We start from the raw sequence: 23,923 nt of genomic DNA on the forward strand, positions 1-23,923 counted from the left end.
ACAGGGTATACTGGGCCTTGGAGGCACACTGGAGGTCTGGAGCTTATGGCTGGCACAACCCGCCCTGGCTGGATACTTCCTTTAGTCTGGCAAGGGCGGGTCGCTGGCACAGGACGAACTGGGCTGTGCAGGCGCACTGGCGACACAGTGCGTAGCGCCGGCGCAGGATATCCTGGACTGAGAAGGCGAACTGGAGACCAGGAGCGCTGAGCCGGCACCACCCTTCCTGGCTGAATGCTCAACCTTGCACGGTGAATGCGGGGCGCGGGCACAGACTCCCCGTGCCTACCATGGGGAGTGAGTGAAGAAGCAAGCATCGTGTTATGCGGTGATGCGCACTGGCGACAGTGCGCATCACCGCATAACACTGTGCGTATGCTTCTTCACTCGCTCTCCATGGTAGGCACGGGGAGTTGGCTCAGGTCTCCACCGTGACTCTGCCAAACTCCCCATGTGCCCACCCCCAAAACATTTTTGGGGGTGCCTCTCGTGCTTCCGTTGTTGGCGTGCTCGTTCCTCGTAACGTTGCCGTTCTGCTCTCGCTGCCTCCACCTGTTCCCATGGGAGACGATCCCATCCAGCCTGGATCTCCTCCCACATCCAGGATCCCTTGCCATTCAAAATGTCCTCCCAGGTCCACTCCTGATCACGCTGCTTGGTCCTTTTGTGGTGGGATCTTCTGTGACGATCGTCGTAGAGAGTAGACCAAGGTGCAGCGTGTTGAGTGCTCATGATAAATATTTATTCTTATACTCAGAACACTAGAGACAACGAGGACCAGCTGCCTCTAATTGGAGATCATCCCAAACAAAACAAACTTAGAAATACAAAACTAGAACATGAACATAGAAATACAAAACATAGAGAAAAAAAAACCCTGTCACGCCCTGACCTACTTTACCATAGAAAATAACATCTTACTATGGTCAGGACGTGACAATGACACTTGGTAGTATTTATAAAATGCAGCTGATTAATATGACATTAGATGGTAATTATGAAATGTAATTATGAAATGCAGCTGTTCAATATGACACTACATAGTAATTATGAAATGCAGCTGATCAATATGACACCAGATAGTATTTTGAAATGCATCTGGTCAATATGACACTTGATAGTAATTATTAAAGGAAGCTGATCAATATGACACTAGATAGTAATTATGAAATGAAGCTGTTTAATATACAATTAGATAGTAATTATGAAATGCAGCTGATAAATACAACTTTAGATAGTAGTTATGAAATGCATGTGATGATCAACATGACATTAGATTGTAATAATGAAATGCAGCTGATTGATATGACATCAGATAGTATTTATGAAATGAAGTTGATCAAAATCACACTAGATACTAATTATGAAATGAAGCTGAATAATATGAAATTAGATAGTGATTATGAAATGCAGCTGATCAATGTGACACTAGATAGTAATTTTGAAATGCAGCTGGTCAATATGATACTAGATAGTAATTATGAAATTAAGATGATCAATTTGACATTAGATAGTAATTATGTTATGCTGCTGATCAATATGACACTCGATAGTTACTGTGATATCAGATAGTAATTATGAAGTGCTGCTTATCAATATGACATTAGATAGTAATTATGAAATATCGCTGGTCAATATGACACTAAATAGTGTTTATGAAATGCAGCTGATCAATACGACTTTAGATAGTAATTATGAAATGCAGGTGATGATCAACATGACATTAGATTGTAAGTATGAAATGCATCTGATTAATACGACATTAGATAGTAATCATGAAATGCAGCTGATCAATATGACACTAGAAAGTAATTACGACATGCAGCTGGTAAATGTGACACTAGATAGTAATTATGAAATACAGCTGATCAATATGACACCAGATAGTAATTTTGAAATGCAGCTAAACAATATGACATTATATAGTAATTATGAAATGCACCTGACTAATATGACACTAGATATTAATTATGAAATGCATCTGGACAATTTGAAACTGGATAGTAATTTTGAATTTCAGATTATCAAAATGACACTGGATAGTAATTATGAAAAACAGCTGATCAATTTAACAAAAGATAGTAATTATGAAATGTAGCTGGTCAATATGACAGTAGATAGTAATTATGAAATGCAGCTGGTCAATATGACATTAGATAGTAATTATGAAATGCAGCTGATCAAAATGACACTAGATAGTAATTAAGAAATGCAGCAGGTCAACATGATGCTAGATAGCTATTACGAAATGCAGCTGGTCAATATGACACTATATAGTTATTATGAAATGCAGCTGATCAATATGACACTAAAAATGATTTATGAAATGCAGCTGATCAATATGACACTAGATAGTAATTATGAAATGCAGCTGTTCAAAATGACACTAGATAGTAATTATGAAATGCAGCTGGTTAATTGGACAACAGATAGCAATTTTGAATGTCAGCTGATCAATATGAAACTGGAAAGTAATTATGAAATGCAGCTGATCAATATGACAATAGATAGTAATTATGAAATGCAGCAGATTATTATGACACTAAATAGTATTTATGAAATGCAGCTGATCAAAATAACACTAGATAATAATTAAGAAAGTATTCTTGTCAAAATGAAACTAGAGAGTAATTATGAAATGCAGTTGATCAATTTGACACTAGATAGTAATTATGAAATGTAGCCGATCAATATGACACGAGATAGTAATTTTAAAATGCTGCTGGTTAATTTGAAAACAAATAGTAATTTTGAAATTCTGTTGATCAATATGACACTGGACAGTAATTATGAAATGGAGCTGATAAATTTGACACTATATAGTTATTATGAAATGCAGATGATCAATATGACACTAGAAACTAATTATGAAATGCAGCTGTTCAAAACGACATGAGATGGTAATTATGAAATGCAGTTGATCAATATGACACTAGATAGTAATTATGAAATGTAGCTGATTAATATGACATTAGATAGTAATTATGAAATTCACCTGATTAATATGACATTAGATAGTAATTATGAAATTCACCTGATTAATATGACATTAGATAGTAATTATGAAATGCAGCTGATCAATATGACACTATATAGTAATTATGAAATGCTCCTGATTAATATGACATTAAATAGTAATTGTGAAATGCAGCCAGTCAATATGACACTAAAAAGTATTAATGAAATGCAGCTGATCATTATAATACTAGATAGTAATTTTGAAATGCAGCTGGTTAATTTGACAACAGATAGTTATTTTGAAATTCAACTGATCAATATGACACTGGAAAGTAGTTATGAAATGCATCTGATTAATTTGACATTAGAGAGTAATTATGAAATGAAGCTGATCTAAATGACACTAGATAGTAATTATGAAATGCAGCTGATCAATATGACACCATATAGTAATTTTGAATTGTAACTGGTCAATAATACACTAAATAGTAATTATGAAACGCAGCTGATCCATATGACTCTGGATAGCAATTACGAAATGCAGCTGGTCAATATGACACTATATAGTTATTATGAAGTGCAGCTGTTCAAAATGACACTAGATGGTAATTATGAAATGTATCTGATCAATATGGCACTACATAGTAATTATGAAATGTAGCTGATCAATATGACATTAGATAGTAATTATGAAATGCACCTGATTAGTATGACAGTAGATAGTAATTATGAAATGCAGCTGATCAATACGACACTAGATAGTAATTATGAAATGCAGCTGATCGATATGTCTGTAGGTAGTTATTGCGAAATGATGCTGATCGATTTGACTCTAGATAGTAATTACAAAATGCAGCTGGTCAATATGACACTTGATAGTAATTATGAAATGCAGCTGATCAATATGACACTATCTAGTTATTATGAAATGCAGCTGATCAATATGACACTAAAACGTATTTACGACATTAGATAGTAATTATGAAATTCACCTAATTAATATGACATTAGATAGTAATTATGAAATGCAGCTGATCAATATGACACTAGATAGTAATTACGAAATGCAGCTGGTTAATATGACACTATATAGTAATTATGAAATGCACGTGATTAATATGACATTAGATTGTAATTATGAAATACAGCTGATCAATATGACGCTAGATAGTAATTTTGAAATGCAGCTGATCAATATGACACTAGATTGTTATTATGAAATGCAGCTGGTCAATATGACACTAGATAGTAATTATGAAATGCAGCTGATCAATATAACATTAGATAGTAATTATGAAATGCAGCTGGTGAATATGACACTAGATAGTAATTATGAAATGCATCTGGTCAATATGACACTAGGTATTAATTATGAATATGTAGCAGGGGAGGCAGGATCCAATCAACCTGTTTTATAATTTCCAATAATTTTTGGCAAGCCATTTTTAGAGATCTGGTGAATGATTACAGATGAATGCAGATAGTCTTGAGTATTTGTAGCTTTGGTTTATTAAAATAACTTTCTTTGGTTATTTCTTTGGAATTTTCTTCAGGGGGGCTATTGGTTTTTGTGAGAATAAAATGGAGTATTGATTTCCACCTAGCAACCAGGATGTGAGACAACCACTCTTCCTAAGTAAACTTACTTCCCACTGTCATGAAAATGTGTTGTGATATGTGTTGTCAGACTGCCATATCTTTACTATCGTGCTCTTATCATTTCACATTCCTTCTGATTGCATGTAGGGTGATTCATTTCAAAACAATGGCACTTGAATGGATTGGACACATGAGCTGTGGATAGGGTCTTAATCATTGAGAAATGACATGAAGCTAACCAGGGACTACTGGGAATCTTGCTGAATAAACAAATTAACTGCACAGAGATGGAGCCAATAGGAAGCTCTCTAGCAGTGAGAGCCCAGCTCGCAAAGCTCGCTCTGAGAAAGTGGCAGAGTGCCTGTGAAGGGGAAAAGCGAGGTGATACAATACAGGTAATGAAGCATTCTTTTGAGTCACTTCAGCTGCAGGTGTTGCTTGGTAGAGGTTCCAGCAGAGCCCGTGTGGTCCTAGTTGGAATCACAGAGCTCAAGAGATCTCCCCTTGTTGGTCTAATTAGGCACGATTCAGCCTTTATTTTGACCTTTGTTTGGATGAGTGAGCAAATGTGAGGACGCACAAGCTGTAGAAATTAAATAGCATGCTGTTAAGAGCCTAGCTGGTATTCTTGCTCCACACTCCTTTTAAAAGTGCTGATCCTTTTCAGCATATAGCTGAATGTGATATGTGATGAATGCGATTGGAAACTGGACTTGGGTGCAGAATCTGTTTCCATCTCCTTGTTCATGAACATGGAGTCCTGGAATTGCATATCTTCAGTTTTTTACTTCTTGGCGGGTGTCTTAATTGCTGGATGATGAATATGTAAATGCAGGTTCTTTCATATGTTTTCAAAGAGATCAGGTGAAGAGCGTTAAGACATCATGGCTTAATGAGTATTTTTACTGCTTTCTGTAAGGGAGAGTGACATGAAAACCATAACAGGTACCCCTCTGATAAAGTGTAAGTCATAAATCACCAAAATTAAGGAGAGGATTATTTAAGCAATAAGGCCCCAGGAGGTGTAGTATACGGCCAATATAGAACGGCTGAGGAGTGTTCTTACGCACGACAAAAGACAGAGTACAGCCATTAGCTGTGGTATATGTACCACAACCCCCCGAGGTGCCTTATTGCTATTATGAACGTTTTGGGGTTTCAGCCAATCAGCATTCAGAGATCAAACCACCCAGTTTATAATATTGATTATCTGCTGACATATGCTGGCTATTAAATCCATTTTGCCTAGGTCCTGCTGTGCTGGTGTTTAGAATGAACTCTGAACTCTGAACCATATGTAAACATCAACAAAATAAGCATGGCAAGAGGTAGAGGACAAGGACGAGAATGTCTCCTGTCCACATTATTATTCAATTGTATATTGAACGACTTGACAAAATAGAGATATTACAGGACAGAACATCAAATAAATGTCTATGCCGCCCGTCAACCTCTTCACCAAAATGAACATCCCTAGTACAAATCTATCTGGCCTGCTCCTAACAGAACGTCAATGTCAAGAAGACATTTATATAATTAGATTTAAATAAATGATGACTGACCAATAACAAATAGCGTGATTAGCCCTCCCCTAAACATTATTGACAATAAATCAGCATCCAATCAATGATTAAAAAGGGCAATATAATACATGAGTGATAGTGCACAGTCAAAGGCCAATGTTAAAGGCCAATGTTGAGTTCAGACCTGAGGTCAATACAGTGCTTAGCTCAGAGCTAGGGAGTATAGTGACAGACATCTTCCCCTCAAGGAGCTTCAGTGTGACTATTAGGTTTTTCTGACAAGATCACCCACTCTAAAGGGTATGCTTCAACATGTAGCCTAATCAACATATAATTTCATCTGAAGTTCACTTCAGAACTCGAGAACCCGGAATGGGAATGTTCGTTCCTTCCCATTGAAGAGCCCCTGTGTAGAAAGGCCAGCAGGCACTCCTCTTGTCAACTGTTAAGAGAGCAAATTATACAGAGACATATTGAGAAGATGCTCAAAACAGTTATACCACACAGCTGGAAGCTGTAAATCATACCCTTACCAGTAATCAATATAATTTGCCTAAATTCTAGTAATAAACTTCCTACAAGGAAGTGATCTTGTATTCTACTGATTCTGTTTGTTAGTGATGATGAGGAAGGAAGTGCTTGAAGTTTGTAGGCGGTAATTGATTCGTAATATCAATGTAAATGAATAATGAATGATTACACAACTCATGAACCAAGACAGAAAACAACAAACAGAAAACCAAGCTTATACAATGTATCGTTGATCAATGTTTCATTAGGACTCAGGTCTTCAGGAGAACAATTGTGAAAACAGTAATAACAATCTCCCATGTAAAGTTGCAAATAATATAGTGTAAACACATTTTGAACCTGTAAGGTCACCATTTAACATGACCTCTGACCTTTGCCATCTGCCCTCAGAGAGAGTACTTATGTCAAGAATCAGCAACACTTATCGTGGCAAACCAGTGTGCTATGCTGTAATAAGGAGCCCTGAGTTGTTACAAATGTAGACAAACAGTGTACATGTGAAAAATGATGTGTATCATGCAGCTTATAAGTAAAATGCCTATCATTCACTTTCTTACTGTGTTAGTAATATCGAGGACTCTAGCTTGTTAAGATGCTAAGAGATTCATGAGGATTAGTCAGACACTATTAGTCACCACATTCAGTACAGATGTAAGTTCTTAACTTGAGCCAGTTTGCTACAGCAGAAAAATTATCCTGCAGCAACAGGAAATGTGAATTATTATGTGGATTATAATTAATCTAAATTTTTCGTAAGGGAAGGTCAAGTCTCAAATTTCTAAGTGGAAATTACTAACTTCAGAAGCCTTTTTATACCTCAAATACACATTGTTTTACATCTCATGCATTGAACCTGCAACAGGGTGATCTGTATGTGTGATTCTCTGTGATCTTTGATCTTGGCTGGAGCCTCAGCCTGTTGACATGTCCCATCTGCTTGCATTATGGGGTGGTGATGTGAGATCCATATGGTGGAGGAAGCGGAAAAGGCCTGCAAAACGATATATAATTTAATAATTTAATAAAATGAGGTTAAGGATAGGGTAAAGGGGTAAGTGTTTGGGGCCCCTCAGGGGTGCGTGCTTAGTCCCCTCCTGTACTCCCTGTTCACCGACAACTGCATGGCCACACACGACTCCAACACCATCATTATGTTTCCTGACGACACAATGGTAGTAGGCCTGATCACCAACGACAATGAGACAGTCTATAAGGAGGAGGTCAGTGACCTGGCAGTGCGGTGCCAGAACAACAACCTCTCCCTCAACAAGACAATAGAGCTGATCTTGGACTACAGGAAACGGAGGGCTGAGCACGCCCCAATTCACATCGACGGGGCTGGAGTGGAGCGGGTTGAGAGCTTCAAGTTCCTCAGTGTCCACATCATTAAAGATCTATTATGTTCCACACACACCAACACAGTTGTGAAGAGGGCACGACAGCGCCTCTTCCAGCTCAGGAGGTTGAAAAGACTTGTCATGGGCCTTCAGATCTTCAAAGTTTTACAACTGCACCACTGAGAGCATATTGACTGGCTGCATCATTGCTTGGAATGGCAACTGCTTGGCATCCAACTGCAAGGTGCTACAGAGGCCGAGCTCCCTGCCATCCAGGACCTCAAAACCCTAAAAAATGTTTGACACATCACATACGCTGCTGCTACTATTTATTATCTATCCTGTTGCCTAGTCACTTTATTCCTAGTTATATGTACATATCTACCTCAATTACACTCGTATCCCTGCACATCGACTGGGTACTGGCACCCTGTGTATATAGCCATGTTATCGTTACCCATTAATTAAGCATTTCACTATTAGTCTAAACCAGTTGTTTACGAAGCATGTGACAAATAACATTTCATTTCATTTAAGGTTAGGGTTAAGGTACGGGTCAGTTTTAGATTTTGGTTAGTCATTTTACAGGTCAGGAGTGTCCTTAGAGCTTCTCCCGAGGAAGCTGGCCAAAAGAGGGACAGCTGGTTTAAGCCAATTGTAGACACACATGTTTCTTATAAACATAATACCAGAGAAACCAGGAGCAACAAACCTTCACCTATACACAGACACACATCCAGCAACATTATCAATCCGAGATCAAAACAGGCCTTACTACGGTAGGATAATCACTACACAGTCCAGGGCATGGGCGTAGCATTGAAAATCCCACCACTGAAGATGAAACAATAGGGATTGGTTGATAGGGCTGCATCACTCTCTTGGTTGTTTGAATTAGCAGTATAAACGCTGTTACACCAGCGGCAGGGCTGTAGGATTAATCCACTGGCATTATCACTGAGAAAAGTCAGTGATAGTCAGTGACAGTATTACTGTAATAATGTAAAACACAATGGAGCTAATGATCCTTGTAAAACACACACCTTTAACAACTCGAATGATTCATATTTGTGCCCTAAAAAAAGGACTCAAATTACATAGCGAAAATGGAATCCCAACATAAAACAGAACAATGTACAGATGTAGGATCTTAATTTGATCACTCTGTTGCTGAGAATATTCCTGCACTGCAGGAAATGCAGATGAATTTAGCGATTTAAGTAAGTATACTGAAAACCCACACTAACACACAGTTATATTAACAGTATTGCACTTTTCATGTAGCCTACTTTTGGCCAGCTAATCTAACCACCGATCAAGCAACATTATGGACTAAACGTTCAAATCCTTTTGCTGCAGGATTATTATGCTGTGACAATAAAGGTCAAACTAAGATCCTACATCTATGCGCCCTAGACACTGAGGTGAGATCAAAAGGCTGGCATCCACATTATACAACATTCATATGTATTAATGAAGGGACTTTGGTAAATTATTGAACTGAAAAAAGACATAAAAGATAAAAGATTATAAAAGATTAAAGTAGCATCTGGCCCATGTATTTGGGGTACCTTCTGTCTGTCCTCTGTGTCATGTCACTTTGTTCTGCTAATGATGACTTTTTTTATGCTGTGGGCCAGGTTGAATAAGGCATGGGTAAAAAAAACAGCATACTTTTAATTTAACTTTCATCATACAGATTTAATTGGGTGCTCTTTTTTCATTTGTGGTTCATACCCCTTTGTTATAATTCACTTTGTTCAGTTCACACTGAGCTTTTTTAACAGGACTAGGCTACATGCAAGAATTGGAACTGAAAATGAAAACTGCACATTGTTCAATTTGTCATGATACACTTATGGGTGGTGGATGTACCCATGCAGTCCCATGGCTTATATAACCACTGAATAAATCTAAGGCATTTCCTGTGATCTACAGTATGTGTAATTTTCTCCACAAAGTGTCCTTGTTTTTTTTGTACTTGTATTCAAATGGCATATATGATTCAATTATTGTACTAAGGAAGAGTGATTTTTATATTACTACCAGAGACGGAAGAGGAAGAGAGACAACCCACTTGATGTTCCCCCCCCCAAAAAAATATTTCTTTCTGGTTCTCAATGGGAGACACCATGTTAACTAGACCGGAACGGACACATTTTTTTCAATGATAACTGCATAGGTGAACTATCTTCATTCATCCCACATCTTGATTACTACTCATCTTTTGTAATGCATAATGTAGGAGTAACGTAGCCTGCTTTCAGTGGTAAAGGTTTACTGACTGATCTATAGTATTCATTATAAATGCATTGTGGATTTTATGCATGTGCCCTGAGAAATTAGTATCAACATTCAGTTTGGAGTACAATCCACCAGATAATACATGTACTAATTACATAATCATAAGGTCATCAACCAACTCTCATGTCACACATTTAGCAGTGGGGATGTTAGGAGTGTATTAAATCTAAATAATACAAAGGTCAAATGAATGTTTTCTAGCTCCCTGGTGAAATGCCCCCTTAATTTGTTTTCCCAGGACTCTGGCCCAGTGTTCACTTGACCTGCCTGACTGTCTTGGGTATATGCCATATGTGTTCTGTTTTAGTTTGCCATATGTTCACTGAACAAAAATATAAATGCATTATGCAACAATTACAAAAATTTTACTGAGTTACAGTTCATATAAGGAAATCAGTCAATTGAAATAAATTCATTCAGCCCTAATCTATGGATTTTTCATGACTGGGAATACAGATATGCGTCTCCTGGTCACAAATACCTTTAAAAAAAGTAGGGGCGTGGATCAGAAAACCAGTCAGTATCTTGTATGACCACCATTTGCCTCATACAGCGTGACACATCTCCTTCGCATAGGCTGTTGATTATGTCCTGTGGAATGTTGTCCCACTCCTCTTCAATGGCTGTGTGAAGTTGCTGGATATTAGCGGAAATTGGAACACGTTGTCGTACACATCGATCCAGAGCATCCCAAGCATGTTCAATGGGTGATATGTCTGGTGAGTTTGGTGGGCATGGAAGAACTGGAACATTTTCAGCTTCCAGGAATTGTGTACAGATCCTTGCGACATTGGGCAATGCATTATCATGCTGAAACATAAGGTGATGGGCCTCAGGATCTCATCACGGTATCTCTGTGCAATCAAATTGGCATCAATGAAATGCATTTGGGTTCTTTGTCCGTAGCTTATGCCTGCCCATACCATAACCCGACCATCAACATGGGGCACTCTGTTCACAATGTTGGCGTCAGCAAACCGCTCGCACACACGTCGACATACACACTGTCTGCCATCTGCCTGGTACATTTGAGCACACTTCTCCAGCGTGCCAGTGGCCATCAAATGTAAGCATTTGCCACTGAAGTTGATTACAATGCCGAACTGCAGTCAACTCAAGATCCTGGTGAGGACGACAAGCATGCAGATGAGCTTCCCTGAGACGGTTTCTGACAGTTTGTGCAGAAATTGTTTAGTTGTGCAGACCCACAGTTTCATCAGCTGTCCGGGTCGCTGGTCTCAGACGATCCCGCAGGTGAAGAAGCCGGATGTGGAGGTCCTGGGCTGGCGTGGTTACTCGTGGTCTGCAGTTGTGAGGCTGGTTGGACGTACTGCCAAATTCTCTAAAACGATGTTGGAGGCAGTTTATGGTAGATAAATGGACATAAAATTATCTGGCAACAGCTCTGGTGGACATTACTGCAGTCAGCATGCCAATTGTAAGCTCCCTCACAACTTCAGGAATCTGTGGCATTGTGTTATGTGACAAAACTGCACATTTTAGAGTGGTCTTTGATTGTCCCCAGCGCAAGGTGCACCTGTGTAATGATCATGATGTTTAATCGGCTTCTTGATATGCCACACCTGTCAGGTGGATGTATTATCTTGGCAAAGTAGAAATGCTCACCAACAGGGATGTAAACAAATATGTGCACAACATTTGAGAGAAATAATCTTTTTGTGCGTATAGAAGATTTATGGAATATTTTATTTAATCTGTTGAAACATGGGATCATCACTTTACATGTTGTGTTCGTGTTTTTGTTCAGTATAAATTGAGTGTCCTTCTTCTAAAGCCAACTGTGGGTAACACTGTCCAATTTGCGCTCTGTAAAACCCTTATAATGTGCAAACAGACCACACAATATGATTTACCTTGCATAAGTAAATTATGTTGAATTGCATAAGTAATTATGTGTGTGTTTGTTTGAAATTGGGTTCTTAACATTGGGTTCTTAACATTGGGTTCTTAACATTGGGTTCTTAACATTTGGTTCTTAGCAGTGGGTTCTTAACATTGTTTTTTGACATTCCTACAGACATACTCTTGTTGAACTCCGCTAAACTATTATTTTCTTGTCCATAAATGTAATTGGCTTCCCTAATGCTATTAAAAGTTTATAGTATAAAAATAGCCAGATTTGTGACTTATTTTATTGATCCATCTATTCATCACTTCCTTATTGAAATTCTGAATTCTGTACTCACAGAAACTCAAGCTGCTCTGGCCAACAAACAAAATGTACATGATTCCAAATCACCATTTAGCATGGATTCTATAATTGGATTTGTAAGCAGAAAGTTAAAGAGCCCGCTACAGGACATGCCATTACAAATGTAATGCATTTATATGACTTTGTATGTTACTGTAAACATTGCTACACTACATATTCCATTGTGACAGCAGTTGCTCTGAGAGACACGGAGCAACTCTGACCTTTAGATGACAGTTCGACCAAGTGATTGTTCAAAAAAGTCAGCAGTGACTTATCTGTGCCAGGGTAACAATGTCTGTGCCAAGTATGCTAATTAGAAATGAAAGTGCAAAAAAGGAATTAACTCCATGGCTAAGACAGGGACAGTTATCAGTATTTTCCAAGTCTATGAACAACACTGACCTTTTGATTTAAGTCACTCAACCTAGGTGCCCCAAAAGGACTGCAGGACGACAGTTAACGTACGCCCCACAAATTTGCTAGCCTGAAATTGGAATGTGGTCCAACATTTAGCTTTGGGTTTTATAGAGGACTGAGGTCTTATAAGATAGAAGGGTTTAACTTGTCTCAACTGCCATGCTAATATATGCATTAGGTTGCCATGACAATAGGTGATCATCCCAGTGAGGGGAATGACAGCTAAAATAATTTTCCTTTAGACTCCAGTACAGTGTGTTTCTTTAGGTTCCAATATTTTAAGCTTCTATAGGCTCCAATACATTTTGTTTCTTTAGGATCCAATACATTGTCTTTCTTTAGGCTCCAATGCAGTGTGTTTATTTAGGCTCTAATACATTATGTTTCTTTAGGCTCCAATACAGTGTGTTTCTTTAGGATCTAATACATTATGTTTCTTTAGGATCTAATACATTATGTTTCTTTAGGCTCCAATAATTATGTTTCTTTAGGCTCCAACGCTTTGTGTTTCTTTCGTCTCCAATACATTATGTTTCTTTAGGCTCCAATACAAATTGTTTCATTAGAATCCAATTTCTTCAGGCTCCAATACATTGTTTCTTTAGGATCCAATTTCTTTAGGCTCCAATACATTGTGTTCCTTAAGGCTCCAATACATTTTGCTTCTTGAAGCTCCAATACATTAACTTTCTTTAGGCTCCAATACATTGTTTCTTTAGAATAAAATGTCTTTAGGCTTCAATACAGTATGTTTCTTTAGACTCCAATTCAATATATTTATTTGGAATCCAATTTCTTTTGGATCCAATACATTGTTTCTTAGGCTCCAATACATTTTGTTTATTCAGGCTCCAACACATTATGTTTCTTTAGGCTCCAATACAGTGTGTTTCTTTAGGCTCTAATACGTTATGTTTCTTTAGGCTAAATACAGTGTGTTTCTTTAGGCTCTAATACATTACGTTTCTTTAGGCTCCAATACATTATGTTTCTTTAGGCTCTGTCATGACGTTGGCCTGATGGGGGAGGTTTATGACCCCCATAAATACCATCCCCCCCATTTCTCTCTCTCTACTCTATAGAGTTGACTCTGGAAAAGCCCTTTGTTAACATAGAGATTCTTGGGACATCAAAAGGTGGGAAACACAACCATATTTCGGTAATCCAACCAGTTGAAAATATGCGTTGGGACTTAATGAATATTTTGTCAGTCCAGTTGGCGTCTGAGACATGATTACTGATGATAGGACGACATAAACTGTATCTTGGAAAGTCGACACATTCTAGTTATCAGATTCACATGGAATTGATTGTGCAATTTAAATGTTTGAATATGAAACTATTTGTGAAAAGATGAAATGTAATTTTTAGCTTCTTAATGAGAGAACGGATAGTCATAAGAACACCACTCTGCTCACTTAGAGGTCCCGCCCAAGTGAACAGACATGGGTTGTAAACTATGAAACACGCCCTTCTTTCACCACTATATAAGCCCTGTTATGAAAATGTAATTCCTGTTCCAAGGACGTGCGGACTTGAGGTCCCCACGTTGAAAGGACAAAGACCACCTACAGAACTAAGCCAACCTCAGCAAGAACCTAACGGAATTAGCATCGAATTTCAATGTGAAGGTGACGACCTACACACCAGGAGGATGAATTCCGACTATACCAGCCAGAATATAGCATGAGCATAGAGCATGGCAACTTGGTATGAACTTTGAACCCTTATTCGTTAGCGCAGCAACTGTAGATGTGGGCTAGGAGAGGACGGACAGAGTATCTCTTCTACCACACGACGACGGTACTACCAAGTATCCAGTTTACCACCAGAGACATTCTTCAAAAAACAAGAGATCCCTGCTGGGCAACCCGGCCTACTATATACAACCAATCTACCGAAGCGTAGCTCAGAGTAAATATTTATTGCATTTTCATTTTTCAAATGGGCGGTAATTTAGAACGCATAAGATACTGTATTTACAATAGCATAGCTGCCTACGGCCCGATAGAGACACACAATCTTTTTTGTTCCTCAGTCTTCCCGCTCTTTCATTCAAAACCCAACCCCCTTTCTTTGTGTAACCAGCTGCCATATCTGTTCTGTCCACTAGGGACGTTTTCCTTTATGTTATAATTTGTAATCAATGTATGATCCATTCTGTGTATATGTAATTCTGTGTGATTATTTAGGTATTTAGTAAATAAATAATTAAACCAAATTTTATATTGCTGATTCAACTTGTTAGCCAGGGTTCGTGAAGATAACCAAGAATTTACAACTTTCAGATGAGACTAAATAAGGTGACGATTAAATATTGACTGCTACTGATGTAAAAGATTACTAGGTCTTTAAGAGTTTATTCGGAAGATAACAGCTCTATAAACATTCTTTCGTGGTGCCCCGAATTTCTAGTTAATTACATTTACCTGATTAGCTTAATCAGGTAATATTAATTACAGAGAACTGATTTAATAGAATAGCATGTCATATCACTTAGCCCGGCATAGCCAAAGACATGACAGCTCATATACATTATGTATCTTTAGGCTCCAATGCTTTGTGTTTCTTTAGGCTCCAATACATTATGTTTCTTTAGGCTCCTATAAATGATGTTTCTATAGGTCTCCAATACCGTATGTTTCTTTAGAATCCAATACAATATGTTTCTTTGGGCTCCAATACATCATAGTTCTTTAGTCTCCAATGTGTAGTGTTTCATACGTCTCAAATATATTACATTTCTTTAGGCTCCAATACAAATTGTTTCTTAAGAATCCAATTTCTTCAGGCTCCAAAACATTATGTTTCTTTAGGCTACAATACATTCTATTCCATTAGACTCCAATACATTATGTTAATTTAGAATCCAATTTCTTTAGGATCTAATACTTTGTTTCATAGGCTCCAATACATTATGTTTAATTAGGCTCCAACACATTATGTTTCTTTAGGCTCCAATGCATTGTGTTTCTTTAGGCTCCAATAAATAACTTTCTATAGGCTCCAAGACATTATATTTCTTTAGAATTCAATTTCTTTAGCCTCCAATACATTGTTTCTTTTGGCTATAATACATTATGTTTCATTAGGCTCCAATACATTATGATTCTTTAGGCTACAATACATTATGTTTCTGTAGGCTCCAATGCATTGTGTTCCTTAAGGATCCAATGCATTAACTTTCTTCAGGCATCAATGTAGCATATTTCTTTAGAATCCAATATATTTAGGCTCCAGTGCATTGTTTTTTAGGCTCCAATACATTATGTTTCTTTATGCTCCAATACATTTTCTTTCATTCGGCTCCAATTCATTATGTTTATTTAGGCTCCAATACATTACGTTTCTTTAGACTCCAATACTTTACATTTAATTATGCTCCATTACATTATATTTATTTAGGCTACAATACATTATGTTTCTATAGGCTGCAGTACATTATGATAGTTTAAAATCCAATTTCATAAGGCTCCAATACATTGTTTCTTAGGCGCCAGTACATTTTGTTTCTTTAGGCTCCAATACATTGTGTTTCATTAGGCTCCAATACAGTGTGTTTGTTTCGTCTCCAACACGGTATCTTTCTTTAGGCTCCAACATGTAATGTTTCTTTAGGCTCCAATTTCTTTATGCTCCAATACAGTATGTTTCTTTAGGCTCCAATACATTGTGTTCCTTAAGGCTCCAATACATGATGTTTCTTTAGGCTCCAATACATTGTGTTTCTTTAGGCTCCAATACATTCACTTCCTTTGGGCTTCAATACAGTATGTTTCTTCAGACTCCAATTCAATATGTTTCTTTCGAATCCTATTTTTTTATGCTCCAATACAGTGTTTCTTAGGTTCTAATACATTATGTTTATTTAGGCTACAATACATTATGTTTCTTTAGGCTCCAATACATTATGTCTCTTTAGGCTCCAATAAATTGTGTTTCTTTAGGCTCCAATGCATTCACTTCCTTTGGGCTTCAATACAGTATGTTTATTCAGACTCCAATTCAATGTTTCTTTAGAATCCTGTTTATTTAGGCTCCAATACAATGTTTCTTAGGCTCCAATACATTATGTTTAATTAGGCTCAAATACATTATGATCCTTTAGGCTCCAATAAATAATGTTTCTTTCCAACCCAATTTCTTCAGGCTCCAAAACGTTGTTAATTTAGGCTCCGATACATTATGTTTCTTTAGGCTCCCATTGCTTTTGGCTCCAAAATATTATGTTTCTTTAGGCTCCAATACATTGTGTCTTTACGATCCAATACAGTATGGTTCTTTAGGCTCCAAATTCATTGGGTTCCTAAAGGCTCCAATACATTATGTTTCTTTAGGCTCCAATACATTATGTTTCTTTAGGCTCAAATACTTTATTTTTCTTTTTAATCCAATTTCTTTAGACTCCAATACATTGTTGCTTTAGGCTCCAATACAATATATTTCTTTAGTCTCCATTACGTTATGTTTCTTTAGGCTCCAATGCATTATCTTTCTTTGGGCTTCAATACATTATGTTTCTTTATACTCCAGTTCAATATGTTTCTTTAGAATCCAATTTATTTAAGATCCAATACATTATGTTTCTTTAGAATCCAATTTCTTTAGGCCCCAATACATTATGTTTCTTTAGGCTCTAACACATTATGTTCTTTAGGCTCCAATAAATTATGTTTATTTAAGCTCCAATGCATTGTGTTCCTTAAGGTTCCAATGCACTATCTTTAGGCTCCAATACACTATGTTTCTTTTGAATCCAATTTCTCTCGGCTCCAATACATTGTTCCTTTTAGACTCCATACATTATGTTTCTTTAGATTCCAATTTCTTTAGGCTCCAATACATTATGTTTCTTTAGATTCCAATTTATTTAGGCACCAATACATTATGTTTCTTTAGGCTCCAATACATTATGTTTCTTTAGGCTCCAATACATTATGTTTCTTTAGACTCCAATACATTATGTTTCTTTAGACTCCAATGAATTGTGTTTCTTTAAGGTCCAATATATTGTGTTTCTTTAAGGTCCAATAAATTGTGTTTCTTTAAGGTCCAATAAATTGTGTTTCTTGAAGGTCCAATAAATTGTGTTTCTTTAGGTTCCAATAAATTGTGTTTCTTTAGGCTCCAATAAATTGTGTTTCTTTAGGCTCCAATAAATTGTTTCTTTAGGCTCCAATAAATTGTGTTTCTTTAGGCTCCAATAAATTGTGTTTGTTTAAGGTCCAATAAATTGTGTTTCTTTAAGGTCCAATAAATTGTGTTTCTTGAAGGTCCAATAAATTGTGTTTCTTTAGGCTCCAATAAATTGTGTTTGTTTAAGGTCCAATAAATTGTGTTTCTTTAGGCTCAAATACATTTTTGAATGAATGTAATAATATATGAGGGGTTTCTACTGGTTGCTCAGGAATAAAACATATTTAGGAGCACTATCCCTACACCAGTCACATATATCTTAATCAAAACAGACACAGACGCAGCCGTGCAACCATGTACTGCATGTGAGTTTGCAAAAATGTATGGAGCATCTGCCTATGCATTCATACTAAATTACAGGACACAAATAATCTCCATATGTGATATTTCTTTTGCATGAACAGAGTCTTTCATCATACCTCAGGTATCACTTACCTCCCTACTTACTTGCCTCCCTAGTTACTTACCTCCCTAGTTACTTACCTGCCTAGTCATATTCTTAGACATGATTTGCCATTAGTATAGACTGTGCCTGGAAACTCAGAAGCTCTACGTCTAACCAGAGCAGAACTCTGAAAGGGAAGAGACCATCTGCTGCAAGAGAGGGAATTATGCAAATGCTTCTTTGAGACACTAACATGGAGATATGGGAGCTTTCTAAGGCGGGTTTCACATGACATTGGCATGGTCAAGACAGGGTACAAGAAAGGTATCTCACACGCACTCCCAGGAGTCCTTTACATTTGTTATGAAAGTCCCTAAAGACAACGTGTAGCTGTACATGTCCTTTATGGCAAACTCTTGCTGGGCATCTCTAATACTGTTCACTCTACATGTGTTTCAGATTTTTGACAATGACACATTAAAATGGGAGGATACTCACTTGAGGTTGGTTTGTCATTTTAAAATCCTTTTGGATTAAACAGGAGAGCATCCATTTTGTTACTCAGGTTTTTGGCACCAGATTGAAGACATGACAGGCTTGATTTGTGAGGTCACAGCACAAATCCTACTTCCTCTGGAGCCATTCCTCACTGAACCACTCCAGTGCTGTTTTACTGTACATTCCATTTTGTTTATGTATGCTCATATCTCAGATTGTTCTAACTACAGTATGTGTACAAGACTCTCACAGTCCCTCTCACAAACTTCCTCAAACTGAGTCTAAATTTATAGTACACACAATGTTTATAGTATTAAACATTGATGTTTTAAATACAGGTACAGTCAGGACTAACCAATAGCTGCTAGCTAAAACATGTTTTTTTATATTTGTCGACTGTAAACTTAAAAATGTAAAAGGAAGGCACTTGTTTATCCTAAACAGAAGTGACAAAGGTTATGGTCAAAGTTTGTACATCTCAGTATGTCTAAAGGCTGGTTTATACTTTGTCTATTGACATGTCTGTAGGCAATTAGAATGCAACAAGTGTTGCTGGTCAAAACAACATTTAATTTCTACTCCAGTGCAATGTCTGTAGACCGTCTCTGAGACTGTTGGTTTCCTTGTCGCAGACAGAAAAAGTTTAACTTTGACCCTGTCGCTGCATCCGTTATCATGATAACCTGATAAGTACAATGCCCTACTTTTATTTCGTCACAACGTAAGCTATTTTCTTTAATCAGCTTGCCATTAACTTGTAAATAATGATCTGGTTATTTTCCTGTAATAATGAATACAAATGACCTGAAGTTAAGATGTTGTCAGCTATGATATGGTCTCTATTTGAACTGGCTAGCCAACTATCTAGCTTATCTACGAGCTAGAAACTAACCAAAACATTGTTCATAAAGTTGCTATTAGTTGCCTGGTTTGCTAGATTGACATACATGTATACTACATACATTTTTGTGGCTCAGTTGGTAGAGCATGGTCTTTGCAACACCAGGGTTGTGGGTTCAATTCCCACGGGGGACCAGTACAGAGAAGAAAATGTATGAAATGTATGCATTCACTACTGTAAGTCGCTCTGGATAAGAGCGTCTGCTAAATGACTAAAATGTAAATGGATGGGTTTATTGGTGTTAAATACACTACTTATTTTGGACCATGAGGCTACTGATATCATGCAGCCTGTCGTTTTTATGCTTTTTCATAACGACGACAAAAAGTTTGATGTCGGAGGACAATAGAATGTTCACGATGTTACTGCGACAATTGTCTACAGACATGTCAAAAGACTAAATATAAACCAGCCTTAAGGGGACAAAGTGAGGCTAACATGCCTTTCATCCACTTAGTTGCTCTTTAATTATGACACAATTAATGTTTGAACATACAGGATATCCAACATGATATCAGAGGAAAATGTACAGTACTTTGCAGTTATCTAAGCCCTCAGGTCTCTGAAGGAGCTAGTATTTCATCGATTCACAAGAAGGGACCAATGTGGTTTGGAGTCTCAAGTGGTACACGGATGGAATGCGTGCTACAGACGTGTGCCTTTGAATCTTGATCAAGGTTTTCTTCAGGTGAAAATTTGTTCAAGTTAAGAACGATAAACATCTTCAATGTCAAATGAATGGCACAGAAGTAGAGCCATCCTGGCAACCGAGAAAAACTACATTTAGGAGTAATGACACAGAGAGAAACAGAGCACATCCAGATAAATCTTTAATCAGTGCATGGGAAGAGAGAAGAGAGATGGGAACAACTGGAGCAGCTAGCTTTACTTCAGGGGTCAAAGCTTCCATCAGAAACAACAGAAAACACATTTATATATATACAGTGCATTCGGAAAGTATTCAGACCCCTTGACTTTTACCACATTTTGTTACATTACAGCCTTAATCTAAAACGGATTTAATAGTTTTTTTCTTTCATCAATCTACACACAATACCCCATAATGACAAAGCAAAATCAGTTTTTTAGAAATGTCTGCAAATCTATAAAAAGAATACATGTGAAATATCACATTTAGATAAGTATTCAGAACCTTTACTCAGTACTTTGTTGAAGCACCTTTGGCAGCCTCGAGTCTTCTTGGATATGATGCTACAAGCTTGGCACACATGTATTTGGGGAGTGTCTCCCATTCTTCTCTGCAGACATTCTCAAGCTCTGTCAGGTTGGATGGGGAGCATTACTGCACAGCTATTTTCAGGTCTCTCCAGAGATGTTCTTTCGGATTCAAGTCCGAGCTCTGGCTGGGCCACTCAAGGACATTCAAAGACTTGTCCCGAAGCCACTCCTGCGTTGTCTTGGCTGTGTGCTTAGGGTCGTTGTTTTGTTGGAAGATGAACCTTCGACCCCAGTCTGTGGTTCTGAGCATTCTGGAGGAGGTTTCCATCAAGGATCTCTCTGTACTTTGCTCCGTTCATCTTTCCCTCAATCCTGCCTAGTCTCCCAAACCCTGCCACTGAAAAACATCCCCACAGCATGATGCTGCCACCACCATGCTTCACAGTAGGGATGGTGCAAGGTTTTTCGCTTGGCAGTCAGGCCAAATAGTTCAATGTTGGTTTCATCAGACCAGAGAATAGTGTTTCTCATGTTCTGAGAGTCCTTTAGGTGCCTTTTGGCAAACTCAAAGTGGGCTGTCATGTGCCTTTTACTGAGGAGCGGCTTCCGTCTGGCCACTCTAAAGGCCTGATTGGTGGAGTGCTGCAGAGATGTTTGTCCTTCTGGAAGGTTCTCCCATCTCCACAGAGGAACTCTGGATCTCTGTCAGAGTGACCATCGGGTTCTTTGTCACCTCCCTGACCAAGGCCCTTCCCCCTCTGATTGCTCAGTTTGGCCGGGTAGACAGCGCTCGGAAGATTCTTAGTGGTTCATAACTTCATCCATTTAAGAATGATGGAGGCTACTGTTTTCTTTGGGACCTTCAATACTGCATACATTTGTTGGTACCCTTCCCCAGATCTGTGCCTCAACACAATTCTGTCTCGGAGCGCTACGGACAATTCAATCGACCACATGGCTTGGTTTTTGCTCTGACATGCACTGTCAACTGTGGGACCTTATATAGACAGGTGTGTGCCTTTCCAAATCATGTCCAATCAATTGAATTTACCACAGGTGTACTCCAATCAAATTGTAGAAACAGGATGATCAATGGAAACAGGATGCACCAGAGCTAAATTTTGAGTCTCATAGGAAAGGGTCTGAATATTTATGTAAATAAGGTATTTCTGTTAAAAAGAATTCAGCAATTTGCTAAAATTTCTATAAACCTGTTTTTGCTATGTCATTATGGTGTATTGTATGTAGATTGATGAGGAAAAACATTCATTTAATCAATTTTAGAATAAGGCAGTAACTTAACAAAATGTGGTAAAAGTCAATGGGTCTGAAGACTTTCCCGAATGCACCGTGTATACAATATATACTGTATGATTTATTGTTACAAACACCAGATGGTTGCAGTGAAATGTATTGTTTTACAGTGTCTGCCATAGTAGTATGGCACCCCTGGAGCAAATTGGGGTTAAGTGCCTTGCTCAAGGGCACATCAACATATTTTTTACCAATTACCGGAGGTACGAACTGCTTCCTCCCCTAAGACAGAATGGAAACAATCTAGATTAAGGATCTCATATACTAGATCGATACATCCCTTAAGAAACTTTTGGCCAATCTTTTAATACTTAATGAGATCCTTTGATTAATAGCTAGGTGACTCTCTTTGAAATCGATTAACAGAAGTAGATCCATGTCATGTCTGTGTGCCTGGCAGCTGGAAATGTTGTCTAAGTGAAGGGTGTCTATGCTATAGTGATTGACTGAAACATCTCAATTAGTGTCTGTTTAGTCAATTGGCCTATGAGTAAATCCTGGACTATAAATCTGTAATTTTAAGGGACCTACAGTTGAAGTCGGAAGTTTACGTACACTTAGGTTGGAGTCATTGAAACTAGTTTTTCAACCACTCCACAAATGTCTTGTTAGCAAACTATAGTTTTGGCAAGCCAGCTAGGACATCTACTTTGTGCATGACACAAGTAATTCTTCCAACAATTGTTTACAGACAGACTATTTCACTTATAATTCACCGTATCACAATTCCAGTGGGTCAGAAGTTTACATACACTAAGTTGACTGTGCCTTTAAACAGCTTGGAAAATTCCAGAAAACAATGTCATGGCTTTAGAAGCTTCTGATAGGCTAAGTGACATCATTTGAGTCAATTGGAGGTGTACCTGTGGATGTATTTCAAGGCCTACCTTCAAACTCAGTGCCTCTTAGCTTGACATCATGGGAAAATGAAAAGAAATCAGCCAAGACCTCAGAAAAAAAATGCAGACCTCCACAAGTCTAGTTCTTCCTTGGGAGCAATTTCGAAACGCCTGAAGGTACCACATTCATCTGTACAAACAATAGTACGTAAGTATAAACACCATGGGACCAAGCAGCCGTCATACCGCTAAGGAAGGAGACGCGTTCTGTCTCCTAGAGATAAACGTACTTTGGTGCGAAAAGTGCAAATCAATCCCAGAACAACAGCAAAGGACATTGTGAAGATGCTGGAGGAAACAAGTACAAAAATATCGATATCCACAGTGAAGTCCTATATTGACATAACCTGAAAAGCCGCTCAACAAGGAAGAAGCCACTGCTCCAAAACAGCCATACAAAAGCCAGACTACTGTTTGAAACTGCAAATGGGGACAAATATCATACTTTTTGGAGAAATGTCCTCTGGTCTGATGAAACAAAAATAGAACTGTTTGGCCATAATGACCATCATTATGTTTGGAGGAAAAGGGGGAGGCTTGCAAGCCGAAGAACACCATCCCAACCGTGAAGCACGTGGGTGGCAGCATCATGTTGTGGAGGTGCTTTGCTGCAGGAGGGACTGGTTCACTTCACAAAATAGATGGCATCATGAGGGAGGGGAAATTA

This window comes from Salmo salar, chromosome 09 (assembly GCF_965601325.2).
Source record: "Salmo salar chromosome 09, fSalSal1, whole genome shotgun sequence".
Lineage (NCBI taxonomy): Eukaryota > Metazoa > Chordata > Actinopteri > Salmoniformes > Salmonidae > Salmo > Salmo salar.